This window comes from Triplophysa rosa, linkage group LG8, assembly GCF_024868665.1.
Source record: "Triplophysa rosa linkage group LG8, Trosa_1v2, whole genome shotgun sequence".
Lineage (NCBI taxonomy): Eukaryota > Metazoa > Chordata > Actinopteri > Cypriniformes > Nemacheilidae > Triplophysa > Triplophysa rosa.
The window spans coordinates 12,374,972-12,383,099 of record NC_079897.1 but is presented as its reverse complement, the minus strand read 5'-3'; positions in this window follow the sequence as shown (position 1 = coordinate 12,383,099).

Below are 8,128 nucleotides of genomic sequence, written 5' to 3'. Positions count from 1 at the left end.
TTTACAGCATTTACAGTTGATTGACGTTAATTGTGTAGAGCATGAAATAAAATGTCTCATTAAAAAAATGATGATTTTGTCAAACAACATTTTAAGCAATATATTTTAAAGGGTAAATCGTCCATCTGTAGGTGGTGCTCTTGTCCAGCAATTCTGCCCCCAAATGTCCATCCTTTTGCTAGTAATACTGGCTTCTGGATACTGGCTTCACCAAAAGTCAACATTGATTAACTTTATTGAACAGATGATACTGCCATTAAACATTAACTGTGAACATTAAATGTAGCTTCCTTTTTCCGTAAACGTTCTTTCCTGTTACAAGCAGAAAATATTTGTTTAATACCTGCTTACCCTCCTCACTGAAGCGTTTGTATTTACACAATGTTTCAGTGGGGAAAAATACAATTAAACTCACACTATTGCTTTGAATTGAAGTTACTTTATGTAAAGACCATTACACAGAATGTAAGGTGTTCTGATGAACATTATGTGTTCTTAATTCAACGTTTTTAAGCTTGTGTAATGCAAATGTCCCAAAGTGAAGTGAGCTAGGGTCCTTACCAGTGCCCGAGATGTGTTCAAAATTGCTTTAGAGTTAACAAAGCCCACATGATTTATACTTTTTAAATGATTTAAAAGTATTGTTAAAAAACAATTACTATTTTGTGGTGAGCAATTCACCCAGTCAATCAAAAATGATGTTGTATGAAAATCCTTACAGGCTACCATGGGTGGAAATATCCCTGAGGGAAGATATTTTTAAGAGTGTTATGCGCTACCCATAAAGCGTTTAGGTTTTTGCAATAGTTTTTGTCAAAAACAGTTATGCTACAGAAAATTACTGCTACTAAAATATTTGAGATACAAACAATAATAACAGTACAGAGAGCAAAAATGTAAATCCCCCAGGTTGTTCCAAACCTGTATGCTATTCTTTGTTTTGATGAACAAAAAGAAAGATATTTGGATAATTGTTAGCAACTGACATTTCTGGGACATCAATGACTACAATAGTATGGAAAATGATAATCAAAGGTGCCCTAGAACTGTTTGCTTTCCTAATTTCTTCAAAATATCTCATTTTGTTAACAAAACTGTCATGGCTCTGCTTCATTTAGTCATGTTTTTCTTGGTCCTGTAGCAGAGCCATGACAAAGTCTTTGGTTATGTGTGGAGAGAAACATATTATTGTCCTTTTGACAATAATATGCGTTCTCTCCAGTGTCCTGTCATTGGCCCCGCCCCTCTCGTTTCATGTATTGTCTCCCACTTGTGTCTTATGTTCCACACCTGCCCTTGCTCGTTATCCCTCGTTTGTCTTCCCTATTTATACCCTCATGTTCCTTTGTCCTGTGCTCGTGTATTACGTTTGTTGTGCGTTTTCTGTGGTTGTGAGCGTTGGATGTAGCTGGTTCTATTCTCGTGTTGTTGCCCGTGTGCCTGTTCAATTGCCTTGTCCGTGTAGCCTAATGTGAGTGTTGTGTTTTAGTCTTAGTCACCCTGCCGTGTTTTTTTGTGTAAGACGTTGTGTCGTGCCTTGTTTTGTTAGTTTGTTTTTGCCCCCCCGTGGGAAGTGTTTTGTTTCAGTTTTTATTTTAATTATAGTTCTGGTTGTCCCCATTGTGGGTTTTGTTTTCTCGTTTCGTGTATTAAAGTCTTGTGTTTAACTCCTTCACGTCTGCCTGCGCTTGGGTTCTTCTCTCCACGCACCACCGTGACAAAAACAAAAAAAATTATACAATATTTTTTTTCCCAATATGGTAGTCAATAGCCAGGTTTCCATCCAAACGTGATGCATATCTTTTCAAAGTTCGCAATAACAGGAGGAAAGACTAATGCGAAATTGGTGCCTTTCCATCAAGTTCCTCGAGCAGATCATGGTGGTGACCTAGTAACCAACAGTAAATAAAAAAGATCTGGAAACCAGAAAGACACCATCAACATTAGTTCTAGCAAACATAAAAAATATTTTATTCACATACTGATCCAAATCAAAGCAACCTCTTCGCGGTGATTTTTAGAGGTGACCCGAAACCGAGAAAACTATCATTGCAATCCTGGCTATTACAAAAATGTATATTTTTCTGTCAATAGTGAAACCTACTTTTAAAGTAAAAAATGGGACATTTGTGACCAGTTTGTAAGTTTGTTTTGGGCTGACGTTTGTTCTTGGGACAGCTCATAATAATTTGACGTTCTAATATTACATGAAATATTATGTTTTTTTACTTTGATACCTCAAAAGTCATAAAATGTGTCATATGTGATTTGTTCCTTCATTGATATCTTTGTTGAATTTTGCTGACATCATTTGTTTATTGCAGGCATGAATATCAATCCTTGCTCTGTATAGTCTGTGTATTTATAAGGAAAACTTTATGCAGACAGATTCTAAGCAATGAGGAAGTTCTGATCAAACAAAGTTAACGACCAAAATTTTAAATACATTAAAGCAGCTAATAAGCAATATCCGACAGCTGTTTAAATGAACTATAGATTAAATTAATGTAAAAGTGTAAAAACTTTTTTTTGGATGGACTTTATGGCAATGTCATCCTTGAAGAGAAAAGGGCCCTCCAGAGAAATGTATATTTTGTTTTAAGATAAAGAGCTGGAAGAATATAGGATAATCAGTTAGTTTGGTACAGAAACATTTGTAATGATTATTTTTGTGGCAAATCAAAATCCTTCAGAGAAAGAGGTTAAATAGTAATATATGGCCATTTAACATATGACATATTCTAGTTAAAATGTTTCCTAATTGTTTACTTTGTACATGTATAATTTTGACCTTTCCTGCAAGAAAGTAATACATTCATAAAATGTGTCATTTGGTCTGTTGTTGATAGCAATTGATATTCTTAATTTATGATTATACTGTTCATTTATGACAGGAATGATGTAATGGCAAAAGACTAGTCTGTTTATTACAAAGTGATAAGGTAAATGATTTATGAAATTGATGAACACATTATAAGAAATAAGGAAGTTCAGAACTGTGACCAAACAAAGGAGCTCTCAGTAACACATAATGTAATAATTTACACTGACCTGTCATGTTCTTTCACAAACCATTTGGACGTATTAGCGGTAATGTGGATCTATAAACCTACCTACGGATCCCGTCTGTGCGGTGCGGAGCCCGTCTGTACCCGTCGGAGAAAAAAAAACAAGAACCGCAAATCCGTGGCCACAGATTTGTAATTCGTTCCCTCAGTTTAAAAAACCATACTCACAGATTCTAAAACTTTTCCCTCAGTTTACCAAATCGTGCTCACGGATTAATAAACAGTACCCACGACCAGGGCCGGATTTAGGAGGGTGGGGGCCCCTGGGCTTGAGTTGTTTTCGGGGCCCCCGTACTATTTAAAATCATGTGTTTGTTAGCATTAGTAAATGTTTTTTCTCTCCAATGACTAACAATAACACGTGTTCATTGGTTTACACGTTTATAATGCTTGTTTTGACAGTGGGAGCCACAAGTGGTGCGTCTATAGCGTGTAGGAAGTTTCAAACATACTTAAATGTAAAATCCAATCAACATTAATAATCAACATTATTAGTCCCCTTGATATTGTATAGTTTTTGACATAATCATACAGCCCTACCATTATGTATTTTAAAATTAAATTTATTGATCCATAATAAGAAAACTACTAAAAAGGAACAAATGTGTGTGTTCTCCCTGTATTTCTCGAGGATGTTGAGAGATTATACGTCTTGGATCTAAAATTTGAGAACACCTGCATTAACATGAAACCAACAATGAGCAATACAGTTGTCAGCATTTATTAATCTTGTTTATTGTTAGTTAATGCCAAATACAATTGTTCATGTTAGTTCAGGTGCATGTTTTTAAAAATATTAGTAAATACTGAAAATAAAGATTAACAAATGCAGATATGTAATCTAATGCTTAACTAATGTTAACAAATGCAACGGTGTAAAGTGTTAAAAATATATTAGTATTCTATTGCAATTCCATCAGTAAAGCATATGACAGATCTACGAGTTTGAAATGCACATTAAAATTGTATTCATATAATGAGATGAAACGTCTTATTATGGCTTAAATAGTTTCATAATAATGAGATGGGTCCATAGTTTTGTAAAGTCTAGTTAACTGAGGTTGTGCAGGGCAAATAGGGCACCCCTCTGTTATAAATCGTTTTAATTACTTTATGACTAACATAACATCATTTTAATGTCAAATTCTTAAATGTAAATCTAAGAGACAGTTTAATGCAGCTCACAGGCCATGAATCCATGAATGGTATATCTGCAAGGTATCATCTTAATTTAGCATTTACATTTTGCCAGAGATCTCAACGTCAGAAATGAAATAACTATCTAAACGCAGTTTGTCCCTTCACGCGTCCCGTAGTTCGGTTGTTTTAACTTTGTTTATTAGTTAGCAAAATGTTTTCATTTTTTATTTACATGGATGGATTTAACAGTGTTTGCGTATTATTTACAAGAACCGCTTATGGCCACAGAACGGGAAATATTAGAAATAAACTCTATATTACCTGTTTTTATTCAGAGATGTCTGCAGAACACAACACTTTTCATAACACGTTTTTTGTAAAAGCAAAGAAAGTGTAACAACAACAACAGCTAGTAGACTCTACTGCATCTACCTGTCGATGAAACAATCTGTCGTCTTCAGTGAGCGGACTCAGACTGTGAGGCGCGAGCGTCAAATGGAAAACGCGGAGTGGAATCATATAGCGGTGTAATAAGAGAAAGTTTTTCGCGGGGATGTGAATCCTCTCTACTCTACTTCTGCTACCGTTCAACTTTGCCTACCAAAGGCGGGCGCCAGCCATGTCGGTCCGCGAGTTTCAAAGGAGAAATAACTGAAATAAAACCGGAGGGTGGCGGCCTGGCGGGAGATGGTGACAGGTATGCTCTGGATTCTCTGCCTAAAGATCTAGGTGTGGTGCCATGGGTGTAAAGAATCATTATTTTCTAAATGCTGTTCTTTCGCGTTCTTGTCTCTCAGTTTTTGGTTTTCTTTAAGCGCGGCACTGCGATTGCGCTTGTCAGCCATTAGAACAAGCGTCTTAATGAGCAGACAGGTTTCAACTGCGGTAAACGTAACGGATAGAATCCACATATGACCAATCAGGAAACGCCAACATGACTGACGGAACGATTAGCCAATTAAACGACATCGTTCCTTACATAAGGCAGTGCTATTGAACATTGGTAGGCCAATGCACAAAGTTTAAATGAAAAATAAAATTAACCAAAATTAACGACAGCAGGCGGGCCCCCTGAAGGGCGGGGCCCCTGGGCTGGAGCCCAGTCAAGGCCAATGGTAAGTCCGGCCTTGCCCACGACATTCAAATCTGTACTCATGGTTTTTGAAATCCGTACCCACAAATTCATAAACTGTGTGCACGCTTTTGCAATCCGTTCCCACAGTTTTGCAAATTAGAACCTAATTTTACCTAAAACGTTTAAAATACATTAACATTTTAAATAAGAATTTATGTTAATGTTCATTAATTATATGTCTGAATTTTTTTCATGAATTAAAAATTAATATTTAATTATAAGGACAATGCGCATGTCTATCGTCAATTAGTTAAAACAATAAAAACAACGCACACAAGTCAATGCGCATGAGCTCCACATTGGAATATTGAAGCACATATACGCAACAAGCAGACGTCTTTCGAGCTGTCCTGTATTTATGATAACATTGATTAGGTTTTATTCTTCAACTCCTTGTGAACTACATTACAAATAAACAAATCGACTTTGAAAGATTGTGACTCACGGCCAAACCTTTTAAATGCCAGGACCCCTTTTAATAGAAATGTAGAAGAAATACACATTTGTTTCTCTTTAGAGCTGCACAATGCCAAAAAAAAACCCCATAGGTTCATTTTAATTATTCCCCTTGATATTGTAATTGAATATTAGATTTAACGTTACTTATAACTTTCTGTGAAGAAATTAAATGTCACATATAAACAACCAAAAAACCTGCTCCTGAAATATTTTATGATGTTGCATAGCATCCAACTAGGACAGTTTTATTTCAAACACATTAATTAAAACTCATCAGAACTGTAGACAAAATACGTTACTAAAAATTATAAAATAGTATATTATAAAAAAGGTGTTATATTTGCAGGAGACAATTTGTTCCGTTGTGCGTCAGAAACGCCTGGCATAAAGTTGGTTTGACAATGTTCGATTTTCGTGAATTTAGGGACCGTCTCTAAAGTTACATACCCATTAAAATACATGTTTCCATAGATTATTGATGTTTATTACGATAAAACGTCAAACCATATGCAAATGTTCCTATGTGTTTCACTGTCCAGTTAGTTTTGTGGCTATATGTCATTCCTTTTAAATGCTATTGAAGTTGGAAACATGTATTTTAATGTGTATGTAACTTTAGAGACGGTCCCTAAATTCACGAATATTGAACTTTTAATGTCAAATCAACTTTATGCCAGTGAAACATAGCAATGAACGCGTGTTATCCGCGCCACGCCCACATTAAGACAATTTATAATATAATCTAAAATATAACAAACTTGTTCTGTTCTTATGACAGAGACTTCAATTCCGCGAATACAGTTTGCAAAACTGTACGATCGGATTGTGAAAGTGTGGGCACAGATTATGAATTTGTGGGAACAAATTTCAAAAACTGAGGGGACGGTTTACAAAACCGAGAGCAGGGATTGGAAACTCGTGGGTACAGTTTATTAATCCGAGAGCACGGTTTTGTGGGAACAGGTTTAGAATCTGTGAGTACGGTTTTTAAACTGAGGGAACGAATTACAAAACCGTGGCCACGGATTTGCGGGTCTTGTTTTTTTTTTTCTTCGACGGGTGACGAGACGGACTCCGCAAAAATGCAATTTAGTTTTAGTCACATTTTAGTCAACCCCATCCTTTTAGTAATAGTCTAGTTTTAGTCAACGAAATATGAAAAACATTTTAATCGAATACATTATATAGTATACCAAAATCTAAATGGTTTAAATCATTTACTTGGTGTAATTAAATGTTCCATACAAAGATTCAACTGTTTTGACATAATTTACCTTAGAATGAAATTAAACCAGGTCTGGAACACAGAATATTAGACTATGAACTTCACATGTTCCAGTTCATTCAATCCCATTTGACTCAAATGACTCGTTAAATAGGGCGTATTCATTCAGTTCATTCAACCAATGAAACGCTCTGACAGGGCTCACACTCAAAGGCTATTGGCTCATGGCATGCCTCTTTAAGAAAGAGCTGCACTGTCTTTGCTTGAGACAGCAATGAATGAGAAATAGCTTTCAAAAAAACATATAAATTGTATTACATTTCTTTAGTCATGCAAACATGTTACGTAATTGGTTCGAATGTACAGTTTGACTCACTTCATCACTTCTATAATCAGTAGAGGACAGCGCTGGTTTTCTTTTGGCTGACTTTGTTGCATTTCACGTTATGCAGCAGCTCGTGTTAGCAGATAAGTTAACATAGGCATATAAAAACGTTTGAGCTTGCCTTTGTAATGTGTTTCAGGGTGACTCTCCTGCAGTCGCGCTTCAAGTTTGCGGCGTTTTACCAGCGATCGTGAAGGAAAATAAGACGCTTTGTAAACCGCGTGGAGACACAGAATACACGTGTGTGCTTCCCCTTCTCCCAGAGACTTCTCTCTACCATTTATATGAGATAAGCACATGCGCACAAACTGATGTCCGCCAGGTGGGACAAGAATATTTTCGTCTCTTTTTTATTAGTTGACGAAAATGTCAGTATATTTTTATTACAGTTTTCGTTATCATGCATTCATTTTTATCTAGTTATCGTCTTGTTTTCGTCAGTGAAAACATGTCGTTAACGAATACTTTTCGTAGTAGTTTTCTTCAACGAAATTAACACTGATGTCTGACCACGGATTTGAGGGTTTTGTTTCTTTTTCTCCGACGGGTGATCTGACGGGCTCCGTAAAATGGGCTCCGTACTGACAGCATATTTAATAGATTTCATTTTTTTGGTTACACTTTATTTTACAGTGCCCATGTTACAGTTTAATTAAACATTTAAGTACTGAGTAATAATAATTAACTACATGTACTTACTAGGGTTAGGGTTAGGA